General features: G+C 32.9%; 1 protein-coding gene across 7 annotated transcripts in view; it reads left to right on the forward strand.

Annotated features, from left to right (window-relative positions):
- Window positions 1-19228, forward strand: part of LRRIQ1 (leucine rich repeats and IQ motif containing 1) — a 323563-nt gene that overhangs the window by 210411 nt on the left and 93924 nt on the right. The window lies entirely within an intron of this gene.

Raw genomic sequence — 19228 nt, forward strand, 5'->3', positions numbered from 1 at the left:
ATTTCACTTTAGTTCAGTTCAAATGGAAATCGGGACCAGAATGGTTTTTAAATATGCCTAAGTGGAATTATTTACTCAAGGTCACTTTATTGTTGCATTTGTTTTGCATCTATCTTGAATATAGTTATATATGTTATATTTTCTGATAGGAAGCATTTTGTTGTGTTGTTTGTTTTTTGATATTTTTATTACCTGGAACTTAGAATAATGTCCTTAATAAAGACTGATTGATTAATTGATTATAAATAATGGATCAAAGTGCAAGTCATATTCACAATTGTACATTGTGCATTTTTCTGCTTGTTAAAATATACATTGAATTCAGCATTATAAAAAAATTAAACAATTTACCCAATGTTATTTTACCATAAACTTAAGAAATCAAGCAATAAGAATTTCTAATTCTGATTGGGAGAAAGAACTTTTTAGCTGTCTTGCTAATCTGACCATTTAAAGTAGAATACTAGAAAAACAAATGAAAAAATAGGGCCCAATTCAATATCTATCCTGTTCTTTTGATTTATTTACTGAGCTATGAAATTGCTAACACATTCATTGTTCCCCAATTCTACTTTCTAAAGGTGTATTTCTAAAAATGAATGTTTTTAATTGCTTTTTGACTGACAAGAGTTCAAATTGTTCCATTTCCACAGTAAGAGAGAGAGGGTCTTAAGTGCCTATGCTAGATTCTTTAGACTCTGAAGCTCTTTCCCATCATGCCCACACAGCCAGCCACCTGCACCGTCATTTTTAAGGGCTTGTTGCTAATATCCTTCCAGTTTTTATATTGTACTGATTCTGTCCTTGATTGAAAGAAGTGGAATGTCATAGGAATAGGAATAGGAATCAGCTCCAGGTTGACTAACACTTGCTCAGTTGGAACTTTGCTGGCCATAATAGACCATAAGCAACAGGTGATTCAGATTTAGGCTCCAATATCAGGATGAGAGGGATTCATTATGAACCAATGAGAGTACTCTCACAGGCAGTTCCAGGATCATCAGAAAGCATCATCAGAGACACTGGGGCTCTGAGCCCAAGGCATAAGGCAATGGTGAGAGCAGCGGTTCAGGCTGTCAGGGTTTCAAATGAAGGCAGAAAAACAAAACAGCAGAAATATTAGGCAGTCTTAAGATATATTCCTAATGAAACATGGATCCTGGAATTGTGTATAGGCATGGAGTCTGAAATCCAGGTCAGCCAGGACTGGCTTCTGCTTCTCTGAAATAGAATTGGATTCCACTGTAGAAATTGGGAAGCTTACCATGAGATCTGGATTAATGGGAGAGTCTGGCTTGTGTTATTGTGGGGTATGAGCAGAGCTTATTGTTTGGGATCTTGGCTTTCTTTTTGTTGGGACTGTCTTCTCCCAAAGTACAAGTAGGTGTCCTAACTGCTGGGAATATTGCTTTAAGGCTTGAGTGATCACTTAGAGAAACAGCACAACTAGAAGGGGCCTGAAAGATCATCAGGTTCCAACCACTCCTTCTGGAAACTGAGACTTCAGAGAGATAAAGTCAGAGAAGTAAATAAGGGCTGGAGAAAAGCCATGAGTAAGAATCAGGTAGATAAGTGAGCACTGGATCAAAAGAGAAGAGACCGCAATTTATGGTTAGCAGAGTAAGGGAGAAGTCTGAAGTCTAAGCAAAAATTAGGAATCAGGAGACCTAAAGCAACTGAAGGAAAGAAAGTGCCTCAGCAAGCAGGAAAAGAAATGGAAGGTTCCATTAACAAGAGAAGATGCTATAACAGAGTTCACTTACATGCTTCCTATTAGGAAAGATTAGCTTGGCAGCTCTAGGTCGAGGTAAATGGGAGCCTCTAGATATAAGTGGGTCATGGCAGGGAGCAGAGAGGAGTGCTCTTCATGCATACTTTATTTAATGATAACTGTAAAGGAAGATAATAAGTTTTTCCATTTGTGCTTGACTCTCTGTGACCTATTTGGAGTTTTCTTGGCAGAGATACTAGAGAGGTTTGACATTTTCTTCTTCATTTTTTAGATAGAGAAACTGAAGCAAAACAAGGTGAAGTGACTTGCCCAGTGTCACAGGAAATGCCTGAGTCTGGATTTGGAGTCATGACTGTAAACCCAATACTATCCAGTGAATCACCTAGCTACCCCAAATGTAGATATTATCCTACTAAAGGATAGCCCTTGAGAAATTTGCCCTCATGCTGCCACAACCTATTTACTGGTCCCTGGATCAGCATCTGGGTGAAGGGAAAGTATGTGTGTGTGCCTGCATACACATATATGAGTAGATCACCTAGTGAAATTGAAAACCAAGGGGAATAGATAAGAAAGGAGAAACTGGGAGGGGGGAGGGAGAAAATAAACAAGAAAATGCAAAACACTGAATCAGAATTTATTAAATACTAAATTTATTAAATTAAAAACACACTGCTGAGCTTTGCTTTACAAATATTTCACTATTACTCTGCAGGTGCCCTTTTTACAGTTGAGGAAACTGAGATAAAGAGAAGTCAAATGACGTAAGATAAACCCAGGGTCATACAGCTTGCAAATGTCTGAAACTGGATTTGAACTCAGATCTTCCTGACTCCAAGATTGGCACTCTATCCACAACAACATTTAGATGCCTCAGTATATAGTTATATTAATTGTCCACCATCTGTCCCACTGCAATCATTTAAAATGGTGTACATAGAAATACACTGGAGATTTAAGTCCAAAAGAAGTAGGTTGGCAGAAATTTGGAGCTCTTCTTATTTGAACATGAAAACCTACATATATCAATCAATCAAGAAGTATTTATTAAGCATTGACCAGGTGTTAAAAGCAGAAAAATCTAGACAAAATCACACAAAACACCTGGAAAAGATTAACTACCATTAAATTGCTATTTTATTTAAAGGCATTCAAGAACTTCTACATGTTTAAGGACTTTGCTACCAACCCATATCCCTTACAAATGTTAGTGGTACCTGCTGTCTATTTTGATTGCCTCACCAGCTCTTTTTAGCACTGTAATTCTCTGGTAGCTGATTAGTTTTAACCCATAATTCTAGATCTCAAGATTACTAGTCGTGTATAGTAAAAATGGCTCTGCAGGCATTTTGACATCTCCTTAAAAGGACTGTGCTTTACATGCAGTAGCTAATACTGTAGGTACACAATAAATATTTACTGAATAAATGTGGCAGGACCAATAACTCCTTCTCATAGTGGAACCCTGCATCCCAGTGCCTAATGGTCAGCAGAATTGAAATAAGGTCATACAGTACCTGTGTTTGAACACTATGCTTCCATTCTCTTCCCAAACGAATTAATCCTTTATGCAGCCACCAAAGTTATTTTTCTTAAGAGCATGTCTAACCATGGAACTCCCCTATACAGTATAATTCAGTGACTCCCTATTGCCTCTAAAACAAAATTGAAACTCTTCTGTCACTTAAAGCCACCAATACTCTAATTTGAACCTATTACCTCATTTTGTCACTTTTTTAAACCACAGTTTATGATCCAGTCAAATTCATCTTCTTTCTGTTTTTCATAAAGAATATTTCAGTTCCCATCTTCTCTCCTTTACGATGGCTTTCCCACATACTTGGAATGCCCTCCTCCCCGCTTTTGTCCCTTAGGCTCACTTATTTCTTTCAAGATTCAGCTTGAGCATAGCCTTTACGTGAATCCTTTCTTGTTCCCCTCAGCTGTTTCTGCTGCTCCTCTTCTAAAACCATCTTGTATTAATTTTCCATATAAAGTAATATGACAATAAACCTACTGATTTCAGGGGTTTAGGATTTACCAGTGTTTGTAAATTTCTATCACTAAGTACCTCCCTAAAAATCTATCATTGAATTCATTAGAATTAGTGAATGAATGAAAGCAATTAATTATTTACTGTATGACAAGCATCATGAATGCGATATGTATCCAAACAGATAAATACTATATATATATATATATATATATATATATATATATATATATATATATATATACATACACATATATACACCCGCATGTCTATTATGTAAGTATGTGTGTATGTATGCACAAACATTTACCTATTAGAATGTAAGCTCCTTCAAGTCAGAGACTGTCATGCTTTTGTAGTTTATACACACATATATATGTATATATATGCATAGAAATATATTTTAATATATGATGCATACCACACACAAATATACACCTACATATTTATATATTTAAATATATGCGTGCATATATCACAACCTATATATACATATATGCATGTATGTACACACACATATATAGGGGAAGAAGATAGACAGACATATACAGAGATGCTTTGGGAATGTCACATATGATCAGTGGACCAATAGGAAAAGCAATTGACGCTGTTTCCAGCATCATTTGTATTAATGATTTGATCACAGTTTTCAGCTGGGGATCGGAAACATTCAGTATTTGACAGCAAAAGAGTAGAAAATGATCAAGCTGAAGAATTGTGATCCTAGGGAGCCAAATGTCTCAACCCCTTTAGAGAATAGTAGCTAGAGACCTGATTTAGAGAGTATATAAGCATTAACAATAGAACAAGGTAAAATCATTGCCAAAGCAGTAAAAGTTTGTGATTCTGTAGTGACAAAAGCTGTGAGATCATGACTCAAGTCCATTAAATTATGAATGATATGAATAAGTTCCTCATATAACATTTTACTCCAGTATGTTTTACTGGCATGAAATTGACTGATGTCTGGAAGGGCAGGCTTTAATATATCCTGAATCAAACTGTGTTTTTGAGAATATACCCAGACAACATGAGTTCAGTCTACTAGTCGTGAATTTTTTAGCTGCAGAATCACAAACTACCTAATAAGTTATTAAGGAATTGCAGTCTTCTCATAAGTAAGGAATATGCCTATGGCCAAAAATTATCCTTCTTTTAAATAGTGAATAATAAAATGAAAATTTAACTGGATGATCAGAACGACCAGGTATTTGTACTGTAGGCAATATATTTAAAGAACTCATGCCTTAAGAGTTAGTACAGGCTGAAAAGCATAAATAGGTTTTAAAAAGGTTACAATAAATTCCTTGATGAGAAATCCATAACAGAACTTAATGGATGTTCTGATTATATCCTTAATATTTTGGGATCAGCATTCCACAAAACATGCATTGACACATTGCATAAAAAAAATTCTGAGCTAGGGTGAATCATTGATCTGACAATAAGGAAGTATTTTTGTTCTTTAATATAGCACCTATTAAAGCTAATATCTTTCTTTTTGTTCCTGTGTGTTACACATCTTTTTCATTGAATTTTTCATGTTTGTCTCTGAGGTATTTGGCAAATTCTCCTTTAATCCATTCAGCTATTTAATTATAGAAATGGGGGAGGGGGTGGAGAGAGAGAAATCCCCAAACCAACCAGCCAACCAAAATAACTCGCATATTTTTTATTATCCCAAAGTACTTTACATATGAATTGTCTGAGAATGATTCACTTCTGAAATTTTGCCTGTGGTAAATAATATTTGAAAATTATGTTGTCATGTCAATTTTCAAAAATAGAATAATGAGGGGGCAGTTAGTTGATGTAGTGAATAGAGCACCAGCCTTGAAGTCAGGAGGACCTAAGTTCAAATCTGGCCTCAAACACTAAACACTTCCTGGTGTGATCCTGGGCAAGTCATTTAACCCCAATTGCCTCAGCAAAAAATAAAAATAAAATAAAATAATGAAAGCAGCTAAATGGTATAGTGGAGAGAGCACTGGTCCTGAGTCAAGAGGACCCGAGTTCAAATCCAGCCTTAGACCCCACTTAACACTTTCTAGCTGTGTGACCCTGGGCAAGTTACTTAACCTCAGTGGACATGCACACACACAAACACACACACACACACACACACACAATCAAAAATAGAATAATATGGTTGTGATAAATTTAAGCAATAAAAATTTTAAAATATTTTCATTCTGAGATTCTAAAAGATTGATTGTGAACTCATTGAACAAATTCCAGGGATAGTTTTTTTTTTCCAACTTCCTCTTTTTTTACCTTCAAAATGTGTTAGACAGAAGTTTAAGATATTTTTCTTCCCAACTTTAGATGATAGAGCCAATTGATATTTTTAGTAATTTTTTTTAACACCACTGAGCAAACTGGCAATTAAGCAAGAAAAATTTCCATATTGTGTGAATATTCAAAGTCACTGCTTATATATTCAAAATATAACTGACATGTCATATTAACATAATACTTTAATACTCACAATGTACTCTTTTTCCAGAAACCTTGAAGGTAGACAGTGTCACTGTTATTTACCTTATTTCATAGTTAAAGAAATTGAGCTTCATCAAAATATTAAGTAGATTTCCCAGAATCTCCCATGTAATAATAATGACAGTCAGGATTTGAAACTGGGTCTTCTGTCTATAAGATCAGAATGCTGTCTATGATATTTCATACTGCCTCTAACATAAACAGCACAACTGTAAATTCACAAGATAAAAAATTAAAATGGAACTGCAGCATCAATGAACTGTAGCATCAATATTGTACAAGCTGGATGATAACTTAACTAATAAATTGCATATGGAATTTAGATGTACTTCCTAATCCTGTCTTCATGCTTTTTAATTGTACTTTAGAGTATCCTTTAAAACTACTTTATTATCTAAAGTTTTCTCAAACTTAATTTTATTTATGTTTTATCACTTCAGATTTTGAGTTCTATTTTTCAGTTATATAATTGTATAGTTCTTTTTCAATTATGTCCTACTCTTCATGATTCCATTTGGTTTACTTGGCAAAGATAGTAGAGTGGTTTGCCTTTCCTTCTATAGCTCATTTTACAGAGGAAAAATTGAGGCAAATCCTATTAAGTGACTTATCCAGGATCATATAGCTAGTAAGTGACTGAAACCAGATTTGAACTCAGGAGGATGATTCTTCTTATCTCTGGGCACAATATTCTATCCAGTGTGCCACTTATCTGCTTACCTTCAGATAAGAGACAAATATAAGACATATATTAAAAAAAAAAGTTGAAGGAGCATATTTTATAAAACAGTTCATTATCAAAAAATAATTGACAAAATTAATGTTTCACTTATGCTGCTCTGTCTTCATGAAAATTGAGACAACAATGTTTTGTACATTCTATAAGATTCATGGCTATGGAAACATTCTCAGATTGAACAGTATTTTTACCTTTTCAACCAAATTCTAAATTTCTTGAGGTTATAGAGATTGTCCAATGTTTATTTTTTAAATCTTTTAGAAGTATCCATGATGGCATGTTATAAATTTCTCTTATTTTTTTCTGAAAAATAGGAATATAATTTAAAAAATCCCAAAATTCTTGAGCTTATTAAGCTATTTCAAAGAAAGTAGAGGAACTTAAAACAGATAAACAAATGAATTTTGCATATCTAAGCTATTATTCTTATCAATCCTTAACATCATCTTTTTTTAAATTAGCTATCTTTTTTCATCCCAGTTTTTTTTTTTTTTTTTTTTTTTTTAAGTATCTGGCTAGGTCCTCATTCTAGAGATACAGTACCTGAAGTTCAAAGTCACAGAGCACAACATATGAACACATTGTGCAGCTCTCCATTTTGGTCACTCACAACTAGACTCACAACCATACTAAAAAGAATATTTATATTAAAACATTGTTATTTTGCTGGGAAATAGCTTTGGATCATGAAAAACACTGTGATTTCACAAATGCAATATAGCATGTTCTGTATTTCTCTTATAATTTGAGAGTTAACTCATTGTCTGTTTTCTGTATAAGACTCAATTATATAGATAAACTTATAGGATAACTTAATTGGTTGAGTTTCCAAATATATGCTTATAGGCTACTTTAGTTTTATCCCATATGAGATCATAGGTCAACCTTTTAAAATTAATCATGAAACCTCATTTGAGGAGACCTAGATTGTTTTGGTTTTAGATGAAATCAGCATTGATGCTTTACAAATAGGAACATTCGGAAAACCTCATTATCATTAGGAAATCTCTTCTGTTTTTAAGCTACACAAGAGCTTCTCCATAGTCATAAAGTTCTCTCTTTTCCCCTTTATTTGATAACATCATTTAATTGAATTCAACAAAAAATAAAATGCCTATTATATAGAGACATTCTATATTGTCCATATATTATCTGCTGAATTCTGGGAATATAAAAACAAAAATGACCTTGTCTCTATCCTCATGGAGTTTACAGTCTCAAGATATATGCAGATATTTAAATATAAAATATATGAGCATGGAGAGAACATTAAAATCTGGAAGATCACAGGAAGATTTGATGGAGGGCAGCAATACCAGATTTGAATGTTGAAGACAAGCATTCATGGGGAAAAAAAAGAGATAAGCTATGAGTTTAATCTAGGGATAACTGGAACCATTTATGGTACCATCTTGAAGAATAGATGTGATCTCAAATTTAGTGAACCAGTTTGTTTAGAAGTATGTGAAAAAGAGTTATGTGAAATAAGTCTGGGAAGGTAGATTGAAATTGAATTAGATACATTATTTAATAAGCTTATCTTTCCCAGGATTGTATAATTGTGGAACATTTGTCTTGATGCATTCATTAAGGAATCCATCATGATCCCAGCATATTTGTTAATGATTACTTTTGGAGGAGGACTCTTGAGGTTCCGTTTTTCCTTCTGCCCAGTCAGATTTTTTTTTTAACTAGTAAACAATTAAGAGTGGATTATTAAATTTGATGCATTTTTAAACCAATTGCACATTTGTAATGATGTGATCAATTTTAAAGGATTGTTTGAAGATTATAGACGTATGACATTCTCACATAAAAAAGATGATCCTAATTGATGTCCCTTTAACAACAATTTGTGGGTCATTATAATATCTGATGTGATTTTCTTTTCTTTTGGTATCTTTTCATTTCCCAAGACTTCTTATCAATACCTGAGGTGACTTTCTTTTTATTTGGTATCTTTCCATTTCTATTTCCTGAGATTTCTTATCAATCATTCAGTCCATTCAGAATTGTGTTGCTTCTAACATGGATTCCCCTCAGTGAGTTAATAAGTAATTGGGCACTAAAATTAGGAACTCTCTAGAAGCCTTTACATCATGGGTAGAACCTAGCTTATATTCCATTGACAGGCTTCAAGAGCCCAAGACCACTTGTATTCCTATTAGTCATCATAAAAGGACTTTGTTGAAGAAATTATTGAATAAGATAAATTTCAGAGGTTTTGTAAAATAAATTATTATTGAAATAATAATTCAGTATTATATTTTGAATATAAATGAACACATATAATATGTTTTATAATCCATAATAAAAAATCTTAGTGAAAGTGACTTTTTTAAATATGAAAATTTAGAAATTTTAGTAAGAATGAATTATAGTCATTTTGTTTTGTAATAATAATGGAACTAAATCCTTATCCTACATACATAGTGGGTTTACCTTTTTCCCTTTTGCTATTTTGCCTTCAGGTTTTTTGCTTCATTTGGTTTGATAATCTAGAAACAGAAAAAAAAAAACATTTTGTAGAGACAATTGTTTAAATTATGTATATTTAAATAATCATGTATATAATAAAATTATCTTCATATGTATAATTTATCATGTATATTTATGCTTATAAAATATTTTGTCTCCTTTTAAACTAAACAAAATCCTCATGTTGCCAAAATTCAACCTAATAAAACAGGAAAAATCTAGGTACATTACTTATATTATTGCATCATTCTTAAGAATCCATATTTTAGATAACAGTTTTGGCAAATATGTTACAATCATGTATTATACATTGGAACAGAAAAATCTAAAAAGGTTCTATTTTATATCAGTAATAATGATAATAATAATAATACCACCAGACAGGGTTTTACCATTAATAAAATTCTTGTGTAAATCACCTCATTTGTTTTACAATAATTCTGGGAGTCAACCAGTCAGGTTTTCCCATTTTACAGATGAGGAAGTTGCAAATCAGAATAGCTGTCAAGTGTTTAGGGTCCCATAATCATTAAATGACATAAGGCCAAAACACTGATATTCTCTTTCCCAATTCAGTGCTATTTCCTTTAAACCCTATCTACTTACTTTATTGAACTAACTTTTAAAACAAGAAATAAAGATTGAATCAGTTCATCAGAAAACATTTATGAAGTGCTGTATGTCAGTCTTGAGTATTAGGCACCTGAAACATAAAGACAAAAAGCAAAAAAATATTCCTTCCCTCTTAGAACTTAAATTCTAACAGACATTAGAGATGAGTCTTGAAAGCATTAAAGAATTGCTTTACACCTAAATATGGGGTGATAGAGGCAGATTGACATAGTAGAATACAGGACTTGTAATTCAGGAATACCTGGGTTCAAAACCTTCCCCTAACATTTAACAGATGTATTAGTTAATTAATTAATGTAAAAGCCATTCACTGTCCCAGAATCTCAGGTTCTTAGCCTATAAAAAGAAATACTTGTAACATCTATAATGTCTACCTCGCAGGGTCATTGAACATCACAAATAATATTTATCTGAAGGACTTTGTACAATGTCAGTATAAATTTGAATTTCACTTTATACCAGAAGAAAAGAAAAATATTACATGATATTAATAGCCCTGATAGAAAGGAAAATATCAATATAGCAAACCTTATGCCTATCTTCTCTTCTGCACATGACAAAAATCTATAGTAGATAAAATCTTGACTGTCACAAAATTGACTGAGAGGGAGGTATAGACAAGAAAATCTGGATTTATTGTTATTTATTGATATTGATCTTGATATTGATAACAAAAAAGCATTGACTTGTTAAGAGTCAAATCTAATCACAAAGAAGGAATCTCTTGCATTTTCCCATATATATGTACATGTTTATATATATATATATATATATACACACATGCATATATGTACACATATATACATACATATATGTACATGTTTATGTGTATGTATATGTCAAGATTCTTTGACAATCAAAACCACAAAAATAGCTGTTCAATGACATTCTGATTATTAATATCAATTGAGTCATAAAACTTACATAAATTTGCTGGTTAAAGATGTTTACTACTTTTGTGGAGCATTCCTTGTACAAAGTCCTAAATGAAGAGGGTTTCCTTATAGATGGTGAAGTCCTCCAGATGTTCCTCTTTGGGGATAATGGTATGCTAATTGCATTAAGCCTCAGAATATTAGAGGACCTCCTCAATGAAATCTGTGACTGTTCAAAAAAGTAGACTAGAGGAGCATCCATGGAGCCTTCACAGTAAAATCAAAAATGCCTGTTGTCCAGATTTTGACATATAGCTGGTAGACCAATCCATTGAATTAGCTAATCAGTGTAAGAAATGAACAATGAGAATGGGCCCTAGGATTGAATAGAAAGGTGAATTGTGAGGTACACTGTATTTGGGAAATTACACCATATTTGTTAGATTCCCAAGATGTTTCCTGGTACAGAGACGCATCTTTTCAAAACAAATATTTTAATGACTATGCTCTCTTTAAAGAATTAAAGTTTTGAGGGAACCGAAAGGAATTATAGAGGTTAATGGTGGGGCATAGAAACAAGAAGACCTGGACTTGACATTTGCCTTCTGACACTTAGAAGCTATATGACTGGGACAAGTTTCTTGCAGTCTATCTTCTTGGCTGATAAAAGATTTTCAAATAAAGTCAAATCAACAAACTTTTAGTTAATTGCCTTCTATGTACCAGACAGTGTGCTTAAGCCCTGGATATACTCCTCCTCTCCCCCCTACCCCCCAAAAAAAGGGAAAAGCAGACACTAGTTCACAGACTAATGGGAAAGAGAATATTGAAATTATTATATATAAAGAAAAGATATATGCTGGATAAATCGGAGATATTCTGAGAAAGAAGGCATTAACATTAAGAAAAACTAGGAAAAGTTTCGCACAATGAGATTTTACTTTAAACTTGAAGGAAGCCCGTGAAACCAAGAGTCAGAACAACCTGGCAACTTCTTGTCTTTCCAGACTTAGTATATATTATTCACCTTATGCATTCTATAAGTTAGCCAAACTAGCCTTCTTGGTATTCTTCACATGGTACTCCACCTTCTATCTCTGTGCCTTATGCCTGGAATTCATGCCTTCTCCACTTCTGTCTCTTGGAATCCCACCCTTCCTCATGCTTGATATTTTTTGTGGTCCCTCAAGCTCTAGCACTTTTATTCCCAAGATTATACTGTATCTGCTTTGCTTGTGCTATATATTTCCCTAAATACAGGTATAAGCTACCTCCCTGTTTTAAAAAAAAAAGTTCTCAGTTTTGTTTTTATCTTTGTATCTCCAGTGCCTAAAACAATGGCTGGCATATAATATGAACTTACTAAATGTTTGTTGATTGAATGAAGCTTCTCTTTCTCTCTTTCTTAGTGCCTAATAACAAGCTTAATCTGATTAAGTATTTTCAAATAATATTCTATTTTTCCAACTACATGTAAAGATAATTTTTTACCATTTTTAAAAATAAAATTTGGAGTTCCAAATTTTTCCCTTTCCTCTTCCTAAAACAGTAAGCAATTTGATATAGGCTATGTATGGGCAATCATATAAAATATATTTCCATATTAGTCATGTTCTGAAAAAAATGGAGGTAAAAAAGAAATAAAACACACCAAAAAAGGTGAAAATAATATAATCTTATCTGTATTCAGATTACATCAATTCTTTCTCTAGTTGTGAATAGAATTTTCCATCATGAGCCTTTTATAATTATCTTGGATGATTATATTGCTGAGAATTGTTAAATCAGTCTAGTTAATTATCCCACAGTGTTGCTTTTACTTTGTGCAATGTTCTCCTGATTTTGCTCATTTAGCTTTGCATCAGTTCCTATAAGTCCAAGTTTTTTCTGAAATCCACCTGCTTATCATTTATTATAGTAGAATAATATTCTATTATCTGATTTAGATATTTAATAAATATTTACTTACTGTTTGTTGAAATTCAAAGAGAGATTGGCACCAGATCATGGAAGATTTCTTCTAAGAAGAGTTTTAATTTTACTTGTTAATAGGGAGCCACTGGAGAAATTTGAACATGAGAGTGATATGGCCATATACATGCATAAGAAAGCTGATTTTGATACTGTGAGGAGAGATGACAGACTTGAAAAACCTCTTAGGATACTATTGTAATTTGTTGGGTGATCTATTTATTCTCTTCATGAACAAAATCTCCCACAAATTAGTACACAGAATAGCAAGTGATAATATGACCCTATATCCTGCTTGTATGGGATGATATGCAGTTTGCCAGGTAGGAGTCTGGCACACAGATACTCAGAATGGGAATGTGAAATATGGGAGAATAAAATCAAATTGCCAGGAGAAAATGAGGAGAAAATACTTATGAAGCCAAAAAGCTGCCTCCTCACTGCATCTGACCATTAGCACTGAGAATAGGAGACTTCCTCACTTCTGGAACAACAAAGGAGGGCTGCATCTACCCTTCCAGTTTGTACCTTTTGTATTAAGAATATACATGACAAAAGGACCCAAATCAATAAAAATGGGATATATTTAGGGTCTAGAAAGGATTATTGTTGCTTAAAAAGCCATAGCAGGAGATTCTGGGTGTGGAGCCAAAATGGTGGAATGCTTCAGTTTTCCCATTTTTTTCAAAAAGCCACATGAAACTAAGCTTGTGAGCAAGTCTGATGGAATGAAATCATTCTCTCTCTCATGATTGATTAGAAGGATTTCAAGAAAGGTCAGTCTTACTGGAGTGAAAGGTTTGTTTAGCCCGGCTCAGTCTGGTAATGCCAGTAACAGGGTCTTAGACATAGCAGATCACAACTGAGACTCTATGTCTTAGTACAGCAGAGCAGACCAGTGAGGTAGCTTCCAGTCCCAGCACAGCTCCCTTACAGAGAAACTATGCTGTTTTCTGAAGAGAGCAGGTAGGGCTATATCCCCTGCTGTTGTGAGCAAGACACCAATCACAAGGGACCGCTGTGCTCAAAACCAAGGCTCACAGATGCTCAGGAATCTTGGGACAGCACCCCTGTATTCTAGAAGCAAAGCTTGACCCTTCACAATCATAAAATAGGAAAAAATAAAGAAAATGAGCAAGAAAGAGAAAAGAAACTTAACCATCCATTTCAATTTTATTTGGCCCAACTGTATGCCAACAAATTTGACAATCTAATTGAAATGGATATGTATTGAAAGAACCTTACTATGGTGAGAGGGAAGACCAAAACACCAACTCAGAAGAAACCAAAATGTCCATATGAGAAATCTCAAGGGCTGATTGAAGATCTCAAACCCAAAGAGACTTCTTGGAATAATGCATAAAGGATTTTAATAGGCAAATAAGAGAAGTAGGAAAAAAATTGGGAAAAGAAACAAGTGTGCATGAGAGTCAATTGCTTGGGAAAGGAATGACAAAAATTGACTTAAGAAAACAATTCCTTAAAAAATACAATTGGCCAAATGTAAAAAAAAAAAAAAAATCCACTGAAGCAAACACCTTGAAAAGTAGAATTAATCAAATGGAAAAAAGAGATATAAAAGTTAACCAAAGAAAATTATATATTAAAAACAGAACCAGATAAATGGAATCTAATGATTTTATGAGATATCAAGAATCAAACAAAAGAATGAAAAAAAGGAAGAAAATGTGGAATAGTTCATAGGAAAAACAGTTGAGCTAGAAAATGGTTGAGGAGAGATAATTTTAAAAATTAGTGGTCTAAAGGCCATAACCAAAATAAGAGTCTGTATAGCATTCTTCAAGAGATCATCCAGAAAAAGTGCCCTGTTAATGGGGAAATAATCAATGAAAGAATCGATCAGTTACCTTCAGGAAGTAATCCATAAGGAAAACCTCAAAAATCATTTTTGAAAGATTCCAGAACAACAATCTCAAGAAAAAAATACTACGAGCTGCCAGAAAAAATTCAAGTTTAGAAGAGCCATAATCAAGATTATCTAGGACTAGGCAGCTTCTACAATAAAGGATTGGAGGACTTAGAAAGGATTACAACCAAAAATTAACTATCCAGTGAGATTCAGCATCATCTTTCAGGGGAGGAGATGGAGCTTCAATGAAGTAAGAGACTTTCAGTCATTTCTATTGAAAAGACCAGAACTAAACATGATCTTCAAACATAGGAATATAGAAAAGTAAACAGGAAAAAAATATACATATGTGTATATATATATATATATGTATGTATATATATATATATATATGTATATATATATATATATATATATATATAGTATGTATGTATATTATTTAAAAGTTAAATTGTTTACATCTCTAGATGGAAAAATGAATTGTTTAGACAACTAAAAAAACTAGGAAAAAATCAAAACTCCCAATTAAATTCAAAATTAGGAATTCTGAAAATCAAAAGAGATTAATAAAAGTTGAAAGTGAGAACTCTTGAGCTAATTAATAAAACCAAAAGTTGGTTTTATGAAAAAAAACCAACAAAATAAATAAGCCTTTAGTTAATTTGATTAGAAAAAGGAAAGAAGAAAATCAAATTGCTAGTATCAAAAATGAAAAGGGTGAACTTTCCTCCAATAAAAAAGAAATCAAGGCAATAATTAGGAGCTATTTTATTTTGCTCAACTGTATGCCAGCAGATTTGACACTCTAATTGAAATGGATAAGTATTTACAAAAAATAAAATTGCTCAGATTAACAGAAAAGGAAATAAACTACTTAAATAGTCCCATTTTAGGGAAAAAATTGAAAAAGCCATTAATAAACTCCCTAAGAAAAACTCTCTAGGGCTAGATAGATTTACAAGTGAATTCTACCAAACATTTAAAGAATAATTTAATACAATACTATATAAACTACTTGTGAAAATAGGTAAAAAAGGAGTCCTATCAAATTCCTTCTATGACACAAATATGATGCTGATATCTAAACTAGGAAGAACCAAAAGAGAGAGGGAAAATTAAGAGACTAATTTCCCTAATCAATATTCATGTAAAATTTAAATAAAATATTAGCAAAGAGATTAAAACAATTTATCATCAAGATAATACACTATGACAAAATGAATTTATACCAGGATTGCAGGGTTGGTTCAGTAAAGGAAAATTATTGTCATAATTGACCACATCAATAAAAAAACTAAGAAATCATATGATAATCTCAATAGATGCATAAAAAGTCTTTTGCCAAAATACAATTTCCATTTCTATTAAAAAAACACTAGGGAGCATGAGAATAGATGGCATTTTCCTTAAAATGATTAACAGTATGTTTCTAAAATCATCAGTAAGCATTAGTTGTAATGGGGAGAAGATAGAAGCTTTCCAGTAAGATCCAGTAAGTCAAGATCCAGTAAGATCAAAGAAATTAAAGAATGAAAATTAAAAGAATTAGAGTAGACAATGAGGAGATAAAACTAACTCTTTGCAATTGTACAATGATATACTTTAGAGAATCTTAGATGATTATCCAGAAACCTACTTGAAACAACAAGCTTTAGTAAAATTGCAGGATAGAAAATAAAGCCACACAAATCAAAAGCATTTCTATATGTTTTTAAGGAATTTCAGCAGCAAGATAAAGAGAAATTCCATATAAAATAGATGTAAACAAAATATTTGGGTGTCAGCATGCCAAGATAAATTCAGAAACTATATGAACACAATTGTAAAACACTTCTCACACAAAGTCAGATCTAAACAATTGGAAAAATATCAGTTGCTCATGGGTAGGCCAAGCTATAATGAAAATGACAGTTCTATCTCAATTAGTCTACTTGTTTTGTCATACCAATAAAACTGCCAAAAATTATTTATGGAGTTAGAAAAAATAACAAAATTCATCTAAAAGAACAAACGGTCAAGAATTATCAAGGAAATGAATGGGGGAGATGGGGGAACAAAGAATGATAGCCTAGCAATACCAGACCTAAAAGTCTATTATACAGCAGCAGTCATCAAAACTATATGGTACTGGCTAAGACGTAGAGTGATGGATAAATGGAATATACATTAGATATGCATGATACAGTAATCAATGATTATATAATCTAATGTTTGGTAAACCCAAAACTCTAGCTTCTGAGATTGGCGTTTATCAAAGATTGGATTATATAGTCACTATTTAGAACTCACTTTTTGACAAAAATTGTTGGGAAAACTGGAAAATATATGTCAGAAACTGAGCATAGACTCATATCTCACTAAAATAAGGTCAAAATGAGTACATGATTTAGGTGTAAAGGGTAATACTATAAGCAAATTAGGAGCACACGAGTTTACCTCTCAGGTTTTTGAAGAAGAGAGAAATTTATGGCCAAGGAAGAACTAGAAAAATTAGGAAATGCAAGATGGACAACTTTGATTATATGAAATTAAAGAATTTTTGCACAAACGAAACCATTGCAGCTAAGATTAGAAGGGAAGAAGAAATCTGTGGGAAACATTTTTATAGCCAGTGTTTCTGATAAAGGCCTCATTTCTAAAATATATAAAGTCAAATTTATAAGAATACAAGTTATTCTCCAATTGATAAAAAGTCAAATATATGAACAGACAATTTTCAGATAAAAAAATTAAAGCCATTTATAATCATATGAAAAAATATTCTAAATCACGATTGATTAGAGAAATGCAAATTAAAATAACTCTGAGGTATCACCTCATACCTCTCAGATTAACTAAGATGACAGGAAAAATGAATGTTTGGAGGGGATGTGGGAAAACATGGACACTACTACATTGTTGGTGGAGTTGTGAACGGATCCAACCATTTTAGAGAGCTATTTGGAACTATGCCCAAAGGGCTATCAAACTGTGCATACTTCGGATCCAGCAGTGTCTCTACTGGGTCTGTATCCCAAAGAAATAAGAGGGAAAAGGACCCACTTACACAAAAATGTTTGTAGCAGCTCTTTTTGTGGTGGCAAAGAATTAGAAACTGAGTAGATACCCATCATTTGTGGAATGGTTGAATAAGTTATGGTATATGAAAGTAATGGAATGTTATTGCTTTATAAAAAATGAACAGACTGATTTTAGAAAGGCCTGGAAAGATTTACATGAATTGATGCTGAATGAAACAAGCACAACCAGGAAAACATTGTACATGACAGCAACAGGATTGCTTGATGATCAACTATGATGGACTTACTTCTTCTCAGCTGTTAAGTGATCCAAAGCAATCCCAATAAACTTTGGATGGAAAATGTTATCCATATCCAAAGAGAACTATGAAGATTGAATGGAAATCAGCCCATGCTATATTAACTTTTTTTCTATTTTTCTTTCTTTCATGGTTTTTCTCTTTTGTTTGGATTTTTCTCTCCCAATGTGATTCATAAGGGAATGTGTAAAAAAATGAATATACATGTATAACCCCCCCAAATTTTTTTTACATGTAAGTGGGTAAAATAAAAATTCAAAAAATAAAATAATATAAAAGCCATGACTTGGAGAGCTCATTTGATTGACAGTATATTATTCAACCATATGAGCTCTGCATACAATTTTCTGTTCATATATATAAAAATTAGGAAGCTAAAAAAAAAATGGATGGTAGTCACTTCTGTTCTATAGCTGACCTTAGAGGAAAGGCAGAATCTTACTAATCAGTCAAAATTCTCTAAGGAGCAAAACAAGGAAACGATTTTACTTTAAAACTCAGTATAGGAGGAAAATAGAGGAAGAGGAAAAACGAATTTAGCAGATGGGATGGATTGGATTAGTTTTTGAGCATTTTTTTTCTTACTTTGCTGAAATGAAGGCTAGTTTAAAGATACAGTCACTCTCTCTAAAGAAAGAGAAAAGACACAAGGCCCCCCTCTCTCTTTTCCCTTCACTATAAACTTAACAAGATTTCAGTGCTTTGAAAATATGGTGGGGAGACTTAAAGCCTCTCTTGCCCTGAAGCTTTTTGGACAAGTAGCCAAGAGGAAGGAGGGAACAAGCATTTCAATAAGTTATGCCCTGGGCCCTGTGCTAAGCACTTTACAAATAGTATCTCATTTGATCTTCACAACAAACAGGCCTAAGAGGTAAGTATTATTATTATCCTCATTTCACAATTGAGAAGAGAGGCAAACAGTTAATTTGCCCAGGGTCTCATAGCTACTAAGTGTCTGAAGCAGAACTGAACTCAAATCTCCTAACTACATACCTAGCATACTATTTTTTACACTATTTTTACCTTTCTTTCTCTAGACTGTCAAAGCATGTTCATATAGTAGATTGTGAGTGAAAGTTTGCTCATTTGACTTGTTTCTCCTATTCTTCTAGCTTACTG

Source organism: Antechinus flavipes, chromosome 5 (assembly GCF_016432865.1).
Source record: "Antechinus flavipes isolate AdamAnt ecotype Samford, QLD, Australia chromosome 5, AdamAnt_v2, whole genome shotgun sequence".
NCBI lineage: Eukaryota > Metazoa > Chordata > Mammalia > Dasyuromorphia > Dasyuridae > Antechinus > Antechinus flavipes.